Here is a 15726-nt window from a genome sequence, read left to right as displayed (position 1 = left end):
GTACATTTTCAATAAAAAAGTATGTCGCAGAACTCATCCGCCAGATGGTGCGTATTAGAAAATAGATTGTGGACACGCCACTGTCTTGGTTTCATAGTAGAAGTCAAAAAAGCAATAGTAAAGAAGCGATAATTTGTATGAAAGAAAAGGATCTTATCAGAGCTTGGGTTGGCGCTGGTCAGTTATTAGTTGCAGCTCAACAAACGGTGCAGCAGTGTATTAATAGTAATCATGTATTTGTTGTTAAATCGTTTTCCTTCGTCGTTACCACGTGCAACACATGATGTTTGTTTTGTTATGTAGTGGTTGAACTAAAACTACCCTGAAAGGTGGATTGGACGAAACGGTCCAATGCTTTGGCCACCAAGATCTCCGGATTTAAAATCTTGGGATTTTTTATGGCGACATTTAAAACAGCTGGGCTATAGCCAGCCGATAAATTTAGTAGAAGAACTAACTGAACGAGTCGTGACATCTAGAGGACACAGGCGTGCATCACGCACCAAGGACAACATTTTCAACATTTATTATGAATAAGGTGGGCTAAAAGCTAAAAGTAAGAGTACTATTCCGGACACGGAATCTTGGCCAACATTTTTTAGACATTTCTAAAAACAATGATGTAAACCAATCATTAGTGTCATCAATAAACGACAATTATTAAAAATCACTTTGAAATTTTGGTAATTGTTCACTTTTACTATTATACTTGCGAAATTTTCGCGTTTTTTCTGGCTAGACAGTCTCAGGGCGTCCTCCTAGATCGTTTCCCACCATTCAAACCTTGTGCAAATGCTTTTTGTTCAATCCTGCTATCGGAATTTGTGGTTTCTCACTGGGATACAAAACGAGAAAGTACTTGTTTTGCTCACTCATATTGTTTGCTATGACAATGTGAGGTAAAACCGTTTGCCCACTCAAAGAAGAATCTTTCGTTTAAAATTACTCAACATGTTTATTCAAAAGTTCTAATACATCCGAAATCGACAATCTATATTACTAAAAAGAAGGGGGCGCCAATTTTCCCATTAATCCATTAAAATAAGCCAGTATTACTTTCTCCGTTATAACATCAATGTTTTTCGTTCTCATCCAGTCACGAAAATTTTCCAACACGTTCAAGTATCTATCTTTAGTAAATTAAAAGTAGGGGGGTCGGCCTCTTCTAATATATCATCAGGAACAATGAAACCATTTTGTTGCTCCATCTTGCTTAATTAATTGCACGTTTCTCGGGAAGGAACGTCAAATTGTAATTTCTCTCAAGTTTATTTACTGTTGCAATTGTTTTTTTTTTTTTAGAGATCATGACAACGAAAGTGGCCGCTATGTTTTATGATATAAATTGCACAAATTATATCATTTCAATTGTGTTCCAAAATTCACTGGCAGGATTGAACAAAACGCTACACTATTTTTCTCTCTTGTTGTGTTTCAAGGTCGCGCCAATGTCTTAGTACCGGGTGATTTTAAATGATTGTGACTTTTTTTCTTAAGTTGGGAACATTTTTCATAATAAATGCAGATAAATTAAGTTCCATTATTAATAACTGTGTTTCGACCAAATCATTATCATCCTTTGAGAATCTTTTGCTTTTTTCGTATAGAGCTTTCAATGTAGCAGAGAAATCTGATAAGTCGTTGAATAAGCATATAAAAGAAAATCTTTCTAATTTTGAAGAACCTCAAATACGAACTGGTTCTAAGAAACGTACAAATTTATCATTAGCTAAGAAAGTAGAAGCAAAAGTAGCCGATTTTGATATCAGAGGAGCTGTTAAATTATTGTCCTCGGATGACTCATTAGCTTCATTCAACGAAGATGTTGCTGAAGAACTTAAAAAAAAACATCCTTCACCATCTCGCGAACTTTTTTTCCCAGACCCTTTCAAACCAGGAGACATTAGTTTAATAGTCAATGAGCAAAACGTTCGAGAAGCTATAAATTCATTTCCTGCCGGTTCTTCACCAGGTTTAGATGGCATGAGACCACAATACTTGAAAGATATGTATCTCCGCTTAGTTTGATTACACGTGTTCAGGACAAATCAAAATTTCAAGGCATTGCGGTCTGTTTGTATTAAAAAATTAACTAACTAAATGGAGAACGTGCAGAAAACCAAAGGATCCCTGAAAGCCTGACAAAGTTAGTCCAAAGCGTCCCAGACAGGGACTACTGCTCCACTGGCCAAAGACGATGGGATTAGTGCGCTGCATACCAAAGTTATTTCACTACCTGCTAATAAATTAGGATTATTGTTTTTCGATTTAGAGTATGGACAGGAATTATTTATCTAATAATGCCACAATCACAGACAAGATAAACAAAGACTTTATTAATGGATATGAAAATATTTAATTAAAATTTGTATTCATATTCAGAGTGTTCGGAAGAGTTATTTACTCCGGTTTTTTCGTTCCGTGAATCATTGCAATCTGAATCTGCAAAATTAAATGTCAGAAAAAAACGACTTTAAACTACTGTAGTTTGGACTTCTGGTTCTGGTTTCTCAATGGATGGAATTTTCATCATGAACATGTCCACTTGCTCCTTTCCGAATAATTCTATAGTGCACCTGTCTGTGACAAAATCCTCTCTAAACTGCAGAGTAACTGTGGTTCCTGATATGTAGCAACTGATGTCAATGTGAAAAACCAACAGAAAAAAATGTAAAACTGTATCATCATGACGAATTTCTGGACTCTGTCCACTCATGAAGCTTGCTGGATTCTAAGTCACACATTTTTCATTTGTTAATACATAATTTAATGTACAGTCGCGAGTATTAAAATCTTGGTCGTCAAGGTCATTTTGAAATTTCTTGCTACTGTCACAAATAAAAAAAATTGCCTGCTTAATAAGGGCCAAGTCAATAAAACGTCAACAAAAAAAATTGTCGAAGTTTTATTCTAAACATTCAAAATTATGGCCCCAGTATCCTATTTTATCAGAGTAAAAATTATTTTGGTGATAGAGACGGATGTGTCAGAAGCTAGGGTGGCAACCCAGTTGGGATTTCCAAAAAGTTGACAAGATCTGAACAAGATAAGACCAATAAAATTTATTAGAGGTTATGTCCGTTTCACATTACACACATTGAAACGAAAATTCTGACAGTGTCGAACAAAAAATAAACTTTCAAATATCAAATAGTTTCAAACGTCAATCTTAATGACAATAAAGCGTGGCTTACGTTGACATTTTTTGAATTGACATAAATTCCGTGTCCGCAACTGTAGGTATTCTTTTCTTAAACACTGTTCAAGGCCATTCTTTGCCGAATCTCGTTCATGTCGCTTCACTTCAATTGAATTCCTGTACCATTTTTTGTAATAATAAATAAATCAAACTTGGGTGATCATCCGAGCAGTTCCGAGAAACATGGAACTTCCCAGAACCAATAATTCTTGTGTATGTGAAAATTATTACATACACGTTTCTTCTACTAATTACTTTTCGCGCAATTATTATTATTTTTTTATCTTATATCATATTTAACTATTTATTTATTTCGTAAATAATATCTAGCTGTTTCATCTCATTATTATGATCAAGGAAAACTCTGTTACTAAGGGCGCCTTAGTAACGCCACTGTGTCAGAAAGTCTTCCACAATCCTGAAAGGTCGGCGAGTTAGTGTCTTTCGGCACTTCGACGCCGTTATCTGATGCAATTTCAATCTGGTTTCGGGTGCATTGCGAGATTAACCCGGAAAGAAAACTACCCTGACCTAAAGATGCCAGATAGGAAATGTGAGCGATCTTCCGGTCGCTGAATCGGAAAATAAATGAACTTAAAGAAGCTTAAGTTGTTTTGTTCGTTCTTTCGCTTCCGTCTGCGACGCAGCACACATCCGAAGTGTTGTTTTCTTTCGCTCTGTCGAACCCATCAGCCGGTCTTTTGATACTGATTTGTTTGGGCCATCACCTCCGACGAAATTAATTAAGCGAGCCCGGACCTCTCTTCCTCCGGGTAATTATTTTTCCGCCGTTTGTCCGACATCTACTTAGGACAAAGGGCGCACTCCGGGTCAAAGTACATAACTCGAATAATAGAACAATAAAGGAGCAAATGCGAAAATGCAAGTCACTTGAGAAATGAAAAGGAAACGAGTATCTAGAACCGTCTTGGGAGGGAGAGCTCAAACGCTACAAAGGGATTTGATCTCTTTCTTCGGTCAAACGCTTTGGTACAGAGATTGACTCCGGACTTTTCCGATTTGTTTGTAAACAACTTCGCACGCAAATGCTCCGTTCGCAAACCGACACGGAAAATTCCGGGGCAAGTTTCACAATAAATATATGCAAAAACGGTTTATTGCCTATGTTCGCAGAATGTGGCGATTTGTGAGGTCATTTGCGACAAACGCTGACCACGTTGCCGCCTTACCAAAGGAAATAAAATATATAGTAACACTCACAAAATTTCCTGAGACTAAAGCTTGGGACAGTAAAAATTTTTTCAAGATAACAACTCCGAAGTCACACAATATTTATTTGTGTCAAGAAAGTTTATGCTACCTATGGAATGCTATTATAATTTAAAAAATTTACAATGAAAACGTTATAAAAATTACCACCAATATAAAAGTGAAAATAATGATATAATATTACTGGTGACATTAGGCTTATTCCAGAAATAATTATGTATTATTTGTATCCAGCCTTGTAAGTTTACGTAACAGAAAAAAATATTATACGTAACAAATAATAATTTTTTTAATCCTACATCTTATCCTTGCAGCAGGAATAATATTAACTATAACGGTAATTCCATTATGTAAGAGCATCCCATTATGTAATTATGTATGCGCTAAGAGCGAATTATTTAACAAGATTATTATTGTTGTGAGTAACTTTAAAAGGAATCAAGAAATGCTCGACGGTATTTCTGGTTTGATTTTTCTATTAGTATTCTTGCTGTTACCTTTGACACTGTGGGTAGCTTGGTCATACATTTTATTTATTTCTCGTATGTTTTAGCTTATGAAATGGAACATGGGCCCGGTAAATATCCAGCTTTACCTTCCAAATGTATTGTGGGTTGCATTCTCAATACCTTGTATAAATGAGATCTGCAGATATTTAATTTTACTTTATAAATCAGTTTAGAAGTAATTAATTGCGAATTTAAATCTACAGAGTGCACTTATTGGAAGATATCGATGTGGTGAAATTCCAATTTATTACATTTATCAAATTAAATTATTAACTAAAATTAATTTGTTTTTTTAATGGAGCAACGTTTTAACGAGCTGGTATAATTAATGTTATTAAACGATAAAACACAACAATTAATTTACATTACTGTTTTACGACTTGTTAGAATTTTTACAGCTTTTTAACAGCGCCGCCAGCAGAAATAAATATTGTGATAATTCCAGAAATTATTTAATTTTTTCAATAACAATGATAGATTTCGGGCCTCTTCTTAATATAAATTCCAAATGGATTATAGTTCTTTTGCGAAGTAACACTTAATGGGTGTCCCGATAAGAAACGCAAGCTCACGATGCTCGTCGGAATTTCCGAAGACGACAAGTTTATTTTCCCCGAATTTGATAATCACACCCCTACAAATCGAGTTTTGGCTGTTAACTTTCTGACACTCGGAGGAATAAGTTACGTCGACTAATGGTCGGCTGTATGGAAAAGAAACAGTAATTGATGAAAGGTCTTTTTGTCTGCACCAGCCACAATATTTTAACAGTTATCATACACTCCACTCGTGATAAGGTAATCGCCGTCATCTATTTTCTTTGTTGACCTCCGCAACTCTCAACCACCGCCGCCAATAAAAAATCATCTTTATATCCACAAACTTTGTTACAAACAATCAATATCGAAGACCCTCCATTAAATGCATTTTATTTGTCTTTCTGAAAGCCAAAGCTTGTGCTGTACTTATCTGAATCGTTTGTGAAGCCATTTTCATATAAAATTCTCGAACTAATCGAAAGGAGCTGCCATAAATTCGCGCGATATCTCGAGAATTGCATTTTCTATGCGGCGCTGCAATTCCCTCATTGGAAATATTTCACTGTTTATTAAAATTTTCGACAAATAAAAAGGAAGAAAAGAGGCGCAAATGAGAGTCGGGCGCTGTTTCGACTGCGAATGTCGGCTTTCAACCGGTTTTTCTTTTTTCAACTGACAGAATACGAAAAATTACTTGATAGCTTTTGCAAAAATAGGTCCTTTCCTCAGAATACCGCCGCTAATTATTATTACAAATGAACATAAGAGCATACAAAAGACAAAAAATTGCTTTGTAATTTTTTCACAAGTTAAATGTTCCAATTTATATAAAGAAACTTTAATATATTTGTTGTCTTTGATAAAAACAGTCTGAAGCTAGTCGTTTTCATAAATTGTTCAACAAAAGGAATTGTTTTAGCCATAAAGTGCTAAATTAAATCGTAATGGTTTTTTGCCAGATGGCAATTAAAAAGGAATAAATTTGTGAAAGTGTACTCGTATGTAATTTAGAAACTGATAGTTTAGTGCCTTTTAGTGGAGTTTAGCAACAGCAATAATAATAAACAATCAGAAAAACTCAAAAAGGTGAGTTTAATGGGTTTGAAATGAGGTACTCTATTATTAATGTTTTCCAATGAGCTAAACTCAATTAAGAAGTAAGAAAGTATTGAGATGGATAAATGGGAAGCTGTAATAAATTTATGGGACCGAGGGAGTGACGAATAAAACAGTTTGGGAGTCACCGATTTAAGCCAACGTGAAAATGGGAAAAATAAAAAAAGTTCAAACAATTTTATTTCTCAATAACAACCCAATGCATTAATATTTAATACCTACCCTGGGCTAGGAACGCATTGTTGTGCTTTTTTTAAAGCGTAAATTAATTGGAGCATGTTGACAGCTAACCTAAAACTTAGAGCCTAAAAAATGTTTCATTTTTTGATTCTTTGCAATGTTTTACATTAAAAATAGTATAACTTAACGATTCCTATTCTCGAAGCAAATATCTAAGGGCACCTTTTGCTGAAAACAGGCATGATCAATTATGTCCCGATTAAACATAAATGAATGTCATTTGTGTCAAACGGCGGGAAATTCAAACTTTACACTGTTCTAAACGGATTACTTTTTCCAACGCGTACTCAGCCGAGGATTCCATTTGAACGATATGACATTTGATAGAACGATGGTGTAAACTGTACTTCTGCACTGTCAAAGTGTTTGCAAGTTGCCGCACTGTCGTTCTGAGACTATATAATTTGTTTCAAAATCAAAAATCCACCAACACTGCATTCTACCTCGAAAATACAACCGACAACGTCGCCAACTTTTGTTTTTAGTGTGTTTGGAAGTGTCAGAAAAACGTGGGGTTATGAAATAAAACTGTTGACAGTCGTTTTGGTCGTAGTTCATCGTGTTTTTTAAATTCTTGGAAGCACTTAATGAGGTCTCGCTTTAATTTAGCTGTTAAAAGATTCCTTGTTTTTCGAAGCATTTTTATAATTTGATATTTGTGACACACTGAAGGTCAAATTTTGGCAGAAGGTTTGGCCAACCCAAAAAAAAGAAACTTATTCTAGGGATTTCTTTTTTTCTGCCAACATAATTCAACAGGTGGTGGATTTTTGAAACAGTAATTTTTACTTTAACGTTGGCGCAAAAATTTGAAATTTCAAATTTGAAGTTAACTTTAATAAATTCGCTTTCTTTCATTCAAACTATTACTTATACGAAATGGCTGAACAAGAAGAAAATATGAAACGTAAAAGAATACTGTTAACGGCCAGAGAGAAGCACGGTATTGTTAATTATTGTTTGCAAAGAAGAGAATTAACTCCATTAACATAATCAAACTTTTCTTGTTGACGTTTTTATAACTAGATTTTGTGTACAGGCAACTGAAAATGTATGTCACCATAGGTACACTCCAAAAAAAAGTCAAAAATTTGACACTGACAGTGCGGGAATTTAATAAACGGATAGTACCGTGTGAGCAACAAGTACTGATTGAATTGACAATAAATTTTGGTGATTTTTGGTGACTTTTATGTCATGTTCCAACGAGAAAACCATTTTATTAATAAACGATTACAAAAACCAAGAGTTTTAAATTTGAAATGTATACCAGCTGTCAATAATGTCAATAAAACACACCGAAATAGGTACAATTCACAGTCTTGAAAATTTTATGTAAATTTTTTTTTTGCCAACTGAATCAGGTATTGTTGCTCACCCTGTATAATGTGATCAAAAAGAAAACAAATCAGAGCAGGCGTTGCAAATTATCGGTCATGTCGTAGCGGAATCCTATGTAAATAAGCGTCCAATGCATGGGCGTAGACAATTTGTAGTCTCAAACGCTACTCTATAAGAAATCATACCTCATGAATAATTGCGGATTTTACATCTGATAAAGGAGAAAATTGATAAAATAAACAAGAGCAACATTTTATATTCCTAACCATGGGTAATTTACCAGCAAACGCAACGCCACTGGTAAGAAATGTCAAACATACGTCAACGATGTGCTGTTGTTAACCTATAAAACAACTTTTCGATTTCGGCAAAGTTTACAGACGTTTACTATATTTGTAAGCAATAATTATCCCAGAAAAAGTGATAAAATGGGTTTATTTTTTACTGCACTGTACCCAACTTTGGTACTATTTACCGCACGAGAATAAACTGAAGCTGTATCGCATGTTTTACCTCTCATAAAACTAAACTACCCAAAGCAGAATTGCTTGAAGCAACTTGTCCACTTTTTTGAAAATTTTATTACGTCGCAAAGACCCTAACTCCTTTTTCGGGTTAGGGACGATTACATCTCTGCAAGCTTCACTCTAGATAGATAAGTTCTCGGCGAAGTAAGCAGTCTCGACTGGATTAAAACAGCATTCTTAGCTGATTTCCTTTAATTCGCACGTAGAAGCTACAGTGTGATGTTTACTATCTACACTGCGACGCATGTTAATGTTGCAAAAGGCTACAGCCTTGTTCGACGTCACAAGCGAACGTGCCTGTCCGTTTAGGTGTGCCCACGTGGAATACCATGTTTTAATTAAACTGCGACACTTGTCATTAAACGACAATTAACGGTACACAAGCCAATTAGGATTTTTCTCTGCGAAGGAATTTTGACACTTGCCCCGAACAAAATTGCAAATTCAGGCCGGATCTAATTCGCCCCAACTAAATTACCGTAATGCTGTAATTCCGACATCACGCGAACACAGTTATAAACAATAATTTTGAGAGGATGTAGTGCACAATGGGGTGTATTTCAGGCGTGTGCTTAATCGAAGCAATGCGGGGTGGAGTATTTGGTTGTAAAGTTATAGGGTGCTTCAGTTCCCACAGATGGCACTCAAGTATAAAATAAACATGTCCATTGTAGACTTCCGTACAACATTCCGCCATCAAAGGGGTTGGAGCCGCCCCTCGACGCTCGGCTCATTCGATTAGCGTTATTGCCACCGTCATTGTTATGAAAAACACGAGTTTTCTTCTATTTACTGGCGGAATGCCGCGATTATCGTAGGAAGCAAACAAGGTAATGTCGGTATTACTTGGCGAAATTGCGCAATTTTTGTTGACGCCGATGGAGGAATTCGAGAAATGCGTTTTCAGGTCGGTAATGTCATGTGACACGTGTTGTGTTATGTATTATTTATACAAGAACAATAATGTTGCGGAATTTATGCAATATTGAATTAACAGCAGGTGATCTCATGTAATCGCCCGATCTTGGAGTTCTTTGTGATAAAGATAATTGCCAGCAGGTTTGCGCGCTACTGAAAATTATTGTTGTCCGGGCAAAAATACAGGGAAACCGATGAATTATTTATTTGCTCGGAGAGGTAGATTAATTGTAATTAATTAGCGATAGCGGGGCGACTGTTGATTTTAATAATATTGGACAGTTTTTATGGACCGCGATAAGTTAGTGGTAATTACAAATGTACAGTGTCAGCCGAAGATACATTGTATGCACATGTTGGCGGTTGATTAATGCAAATTAATTAAGCACTAAACTACGCCTGGCCACGAATTAATTATTTATCAGTTATGAGTCAGGATACGTCGAATCGGTTGATTCTTGTTGAAGGATATTCCAACAGATTCCTTCCGTATGCACCACTACATTTACTCTGAGGTCATCGATTTAAAGAATCTTGCAGAAAACAATGACACCTAATTGGTACAACAATTTACACAAAATGCTTGCGCCTTCGCTCGACAATAATTTGTGATTGTTCACTCCAATTAGCTGACTATCTAGAACATTCCAGGTAGGCCTCGGGGCTTCGCGGTGGATCGTGATAAAAAAAAATGGGTCACAATATGCAATCATTACAATATGATCATCAATTAATCGATATGATGATTTCAGTGAATTCCTTTTAATTTGTTTTCTAACAATCTTAAAACATATTTTTTTAATAATATTTGAGATTACTTTTCGATAATGTATCTTAATTACAGCTGAAAAAGCTTCCAAATTTGTTCCTATTGTTGTCACTATTTTTTACAGTTTGCAGTGTAATTGCATTTAAAGTTGCGTATTGCACAATTAATGTAAGAACCATGTTGTTCAGAAATAACTATGTATTAAATTTATGAAACTAATGCTAATTGTCTTTACTAATAAAAAGTCCTATTGCTTCAAGCCCACACGTTAGTAAAGAGATAAACTGACACGGTAAAAGTTATATACCAGTAGCACCCTTCTTTAATTACTTGTTTCTAGGTTAAATTCTATTTGTTCGCTTCAGCAAGTTTAACACTTTGGACATTTAACTTTTCCAACTTAAAGAGGGTACAGTGGGTGAGTGTCAAGGTAATTCAACTCTTTTCCTTGAATCCAGATATTTCTTTCTAGATCAGTTCCTTTCAGCTCTACAAATATGCAAAAGATTTTTTTTTGTTCTGTGTGAACGGATTTTGATAAATGTCACAACTTGTCATAACGAAACGTCAAGCTAATTTGAAAGATTCTAAGCGATTTGGAGCTTTTAAGGAGTTCGTCGAACAAAAAAACGTTGTATTCAACTTGTTCGTGTGTAAATTGGGCTTTTTTTGGCGTGAGTGGGCCACGACTATGTTGTTTTCCTGATCTGAAAAATAATATTTTTCTACTCCTATTGGATAATACTGTAATTATTAAATTGTTTTTTATTGGATAACACGATTTATTACCAAGGCCTGTTAAATAATAATTTGAAAACGCACTGTAAATATCACAACAACTAGTTTATGAAGCGTCAGTTTCAGTTTGTCTAATAATAAAACTTATTTATCAATTTCTCTTCATAGTCGTAGAAAAAGTATAGCATTCTACTCGCGGATAATGGCTATTACTCGCTCGGATGAATTACGCCACTCGTCTGCGGCTCGTGACACAAAATTATCTTCACGAGTAATAGCCATTATTATCTGCTCATTGAATAATGTACTATTAAATGGATTTATTGTTGACTGGAATAATTTGATTTCTCATCTGATAAATGTTGAAAAAAAAAAAAAAAAAAATGTTATTGGTCTAAAGCATTGTCAGTTCTTGGAAAACTAGTCTTGAACAACTTTAGGTATTTTAGTATTTTTAAAAAATAGAAAACCCACAATCAGAGTTTCTAAAACGTATTTGTTTTAAATCAATACTGCAAACTGCAGCATATTTTTTTTAAATAAGCTACTATGAGCTTATGAGCTCGATGGGAGATGAAGTTATTCTGTAGTTCCTTTAAGATAATTTTATAATTATAATTCTTTAATTGAATAATTTACCAAAATTTATTAAACAATAATTTCCGTATATGTAATTAAAATTCGCGTAAAGTTCTCTGTTTTTTTCTAAATAAGTATAAATTGTTTGGAATAAAAATGAAACTTTTATTTTTAAGTTAGGAGATATTTCAACATTCTACTGTTGCGTAAAAAGATCGTGTTATTTATTTTAGACGGCTCACGTCCAAAAGGTCGCTTTTAAAAAAATAAAGCCTAACGATGCGAGACTAAGTATTCTAAATCGTCCTGTTATCAAGTCAGCGACGTGCTTTATGAAAAAGATCTGAAAAGTAGAAAAGATTTGCTTTGAAATATTCTATCAGCAGAATAAAACAAATGATAATTATCACTGACTGCGTTTCTTTGGAAGCTTTTTAATTCCGTCGCCCACTCTTTTTGTTTGGCGAGAAGCGTTTTAAAGAAACCCCAAAGCAACTCGTTCAACGTTCAAGCCTACATTCTTTACACAATATTAAAAAAATAATAAATTAACCTTTAACAATCCTCGAAGGACCTTGAAAGAGCTGAAAAATGTTTTATGAAAAACTTTAAGTGCCTCTCAATTTTTACTTATAAGATACATACTCGTATCTTGTTGAGATTATTTTGTGTTTCCCAATGTTTTTCACACTGTATTAGCTAATTAAACAAAAAAACTAATTTCATGCATATAACTATTGATCTTAATTTTAAATTAGTTTTTAAAATTGCAATTGAATCTTCTTTGTTAAAAAATTTAATCGAAGCTATGACGCTGTCAAAGTGTATCAAATATCTAAAACCTCAAATGAGATGATAATATGGAAATATCAAATAAGGAGTATTTTGATATAAAACACAACTACAGGGTGATTTGCAAGTAATAATGAGCCTAACAAAGTTTGTGATGCAACCAACAATACATGTCCTCCATAGATTTTAGTTTGTGTTCTTATTGATTATTCCACATATGATTTTGATTAAATTTGACAAATGTAATGTGGGGCATGTTGACTATGTTGTATAACATTAAAATACATACAGGGTTATTCACCAGTAATAATGGGCCTTACAAACATGGAAACGCAACCGGTTATACATTTTCATCGCCTTCGTGGATCATTTATATCCTGTTCACGTTGGATTGAACATCAGTGGTGCAAATCGCACACATTTGGCATTAACTTTCATATGAGTTGTCATAGTAACAGGTCAGGTCATTTGCACCACTGATGTTCATTCCAACGTGAACAGATATTATATTTATTTAAAAATATTTAAAACATAGTTTCAGTTTTTTTTTATTTGGCATGAAGTTGACATCAAATGTTTTTAGGTTATTTTTATTTAAACACAAATATGTACTATTGCGATCAAAAAATTTTGGACACTAATGTCATCGTGATGTCATACATTCTAAAACGACCCTTATGTATTAATAACCTCAATTTTGATTGTGTCAATTTTGAAAATGTGAATGTCAGATTTACCGAGAAAATATTCAAAAAGTTGTAAAAATCAGACAAATGGAATAGAACGAGGTTTTAATTAATAAAAAATATAAAACAAATACCCAAATGTACTCGCATATTAAAAAAAATATATTTTAAACCGGTGTCAAATTGACAACAATTTCATCTTTCATGTGACAGTTTCAATAAAGCATGATTTAGAGTAATTTTTTTAATGTGACAGAAGTTTGATGTCCAAAATTTTATGATCGTAATAGTACATGTATTGTGGGTTGCATTTTCAATTCCGTCGGGCTCCTTATCACTCGTGAAATACTCTGTATGTTAGGATTAACTGGGACAAAATAACATTGCAAATTATTTTCTGCATTTTCACATGAGAATAAAAAAACAAAAAATATGTTTTAGCGTTTTTAACAAATATAACAACAAATGTGTATCTATCGCAACAGCTTGTTTCATAAAAAACATTTATCATGGAAAATTTGTTGCAACATCATCGATTGATTCTGTGAAAAAAAAAATTGGATAAAGATTACTCTGGACAATTTCACTCATGTAATAAGTGATACATCAACCCTTCTATCAATGTATATTTTTAGTGAATGAATTCCATGTGTTACAGATTAGGGGATTAGGCATTTTATACAATAGTTTTTCAAAGAAATTAGACAAACTCGACTGTTTTGTGGAAACAACTATTTCTGCTTGTTTCGTTAATTTTCTAACTTGCCTGTTTTCTGGAAACAATAATTTCTGCTTGTTTCGTTAATTTTTGTTCATCGAGCAGAATCTAAAACATTTGAGTAAAAAAATCATCATTATTTGACTGGTAATGTTTTAACTGTCAAGTAGCTAGCAAAACAAGCATTATTGACCTCTTTACACTCCCATCGATAACTCTCTTTGACACCTGCGTAAAATAAAATAAAACCATAAATTCCAAATCTGACCTCAAGCGTGCGATTTGCATTATCTAACCAGCAACTATGCAGACTAAATCAATAACATAAATTTTCAAACGTTCCGAAAGGATAAAAGATGGAGGCAATAAATAAAACAACTAAACTACACTAAAATCGCCGATAAATTATTTTTGTTCGACAAATTAACATCTACATTCTATCGAAACTCTTTCCTTAGCATGAATACAAAAAATATCGATGTATCAAATTGAAAAATGCACGCAACAAATTTTAATGATGGCTTGATAGCCCACAAGGAACTACGGTTATTTCTATATATAATAATTTATTTAATTGATCTAAGATAACACTTATCCAAGGCAGTTTACTGACAATCATTTTTATTTCGAAAGTATCTCCTCTAATTGGACTAAATTTTTTCTAGATCAATTCGCCATGTTCTCTACCACTCATTTAATTGCGGCACAGATTAAATAAACAAAAAAATAACACAGAAATTATCAGTTAAACGCAAAAGTTTCTCAATAGTAATTAGTTCGAGGAACTCGAGGTAATTTATGTGCGCCAGTGAAACACAAATAAAATATTTCAATGTTAGCGGGGCGTGTCCATTAATCTATAATAACAATGACAAATTAATTCATTAATCACGATCAGGCTGCAGATTGTGAAACAGACAAATCATCTGTAGACACCAAAATCGTCCTTGCTTCCTTGAAACAATATAAAGAATTTTAAGGTCGCTCTTGTCACGAATCTATGGTAATGGAGCAGTTGGAGTTCTCCCAGGGGCGACTCGTTAAGGGGCAGAGGAAATACCGCAGCGGGAGAACGTCGGTTGTGCATGCAACACTGAAATTTATAGTGACACAAAATTTTATTTGATGGTTAAAATCGTGGTAAAATGCTGTGGCTTCTCTGTGTTTTCACCGTTCACTAAAATGTTTCCATGAATCTGTGTTCTAATGGTAGGGGCAATGAATTTTGGTTGTTTATTATTTGAAGAGGATAACGAGGTCGTTATGAATTCAAAAAATTGTAAATTTAACAGTCTTAAGACGCTTAGGGAGTAATTTAAATGCTGTTCTTGGGTTATTCAATTTGTATTTCAAATAGGTTCTTGCCTTAAAATACGAGAGAAATTATTCTTTAGGTGAAATTAATTTTTCTGAAGACAGGGATTAAAAGCCAGTAATAATAATTAAAAAAATTGTTACGAAATGTAAAAAATTTATTTGCTATAATGCGAAGTAACTTATAGGAAGTATGCTTTAAAACGAGGGAACCGCATTGGTGTACGTTTTATAAAATATGATATACAGGGTGTATTTTTAAAATGTCCCGAAATTTTACTTACGAGGTTGTTTGATAACGTAGAAGACTAAAAGCAATTAAAAAAAATTGTAGCTCAAAAAATAAATGTCATTTTATTTTTTGACATAGAATTTTTTAAATATTTTTTCCGAGTTCTACATGAAGCCAGTAGCTCGTGATTAAAATATCTGCACAACTTTCAAAATCACCCTGTATAATGAGCAACTTTACTCCCTGATTGTAGGGAGTAAAGTGGCTCTTTTGCTCCCT

Source organism: Tenebrio molitor, chromosome 1, assembly GCF_963966145.1.
Source record: "Tenebrio molitor chromosome 1, icTenMoli1.1, whole genome shotgun sequence".
NCBI lineage: Eukaryota > Metazoa > Arthropoda > Insecta > Coleoptera > Tenebrionidae > Tenebrio > Tenebrio molitor.
This window is presented reverse-complemented; position numbering follows the sequence as displayed.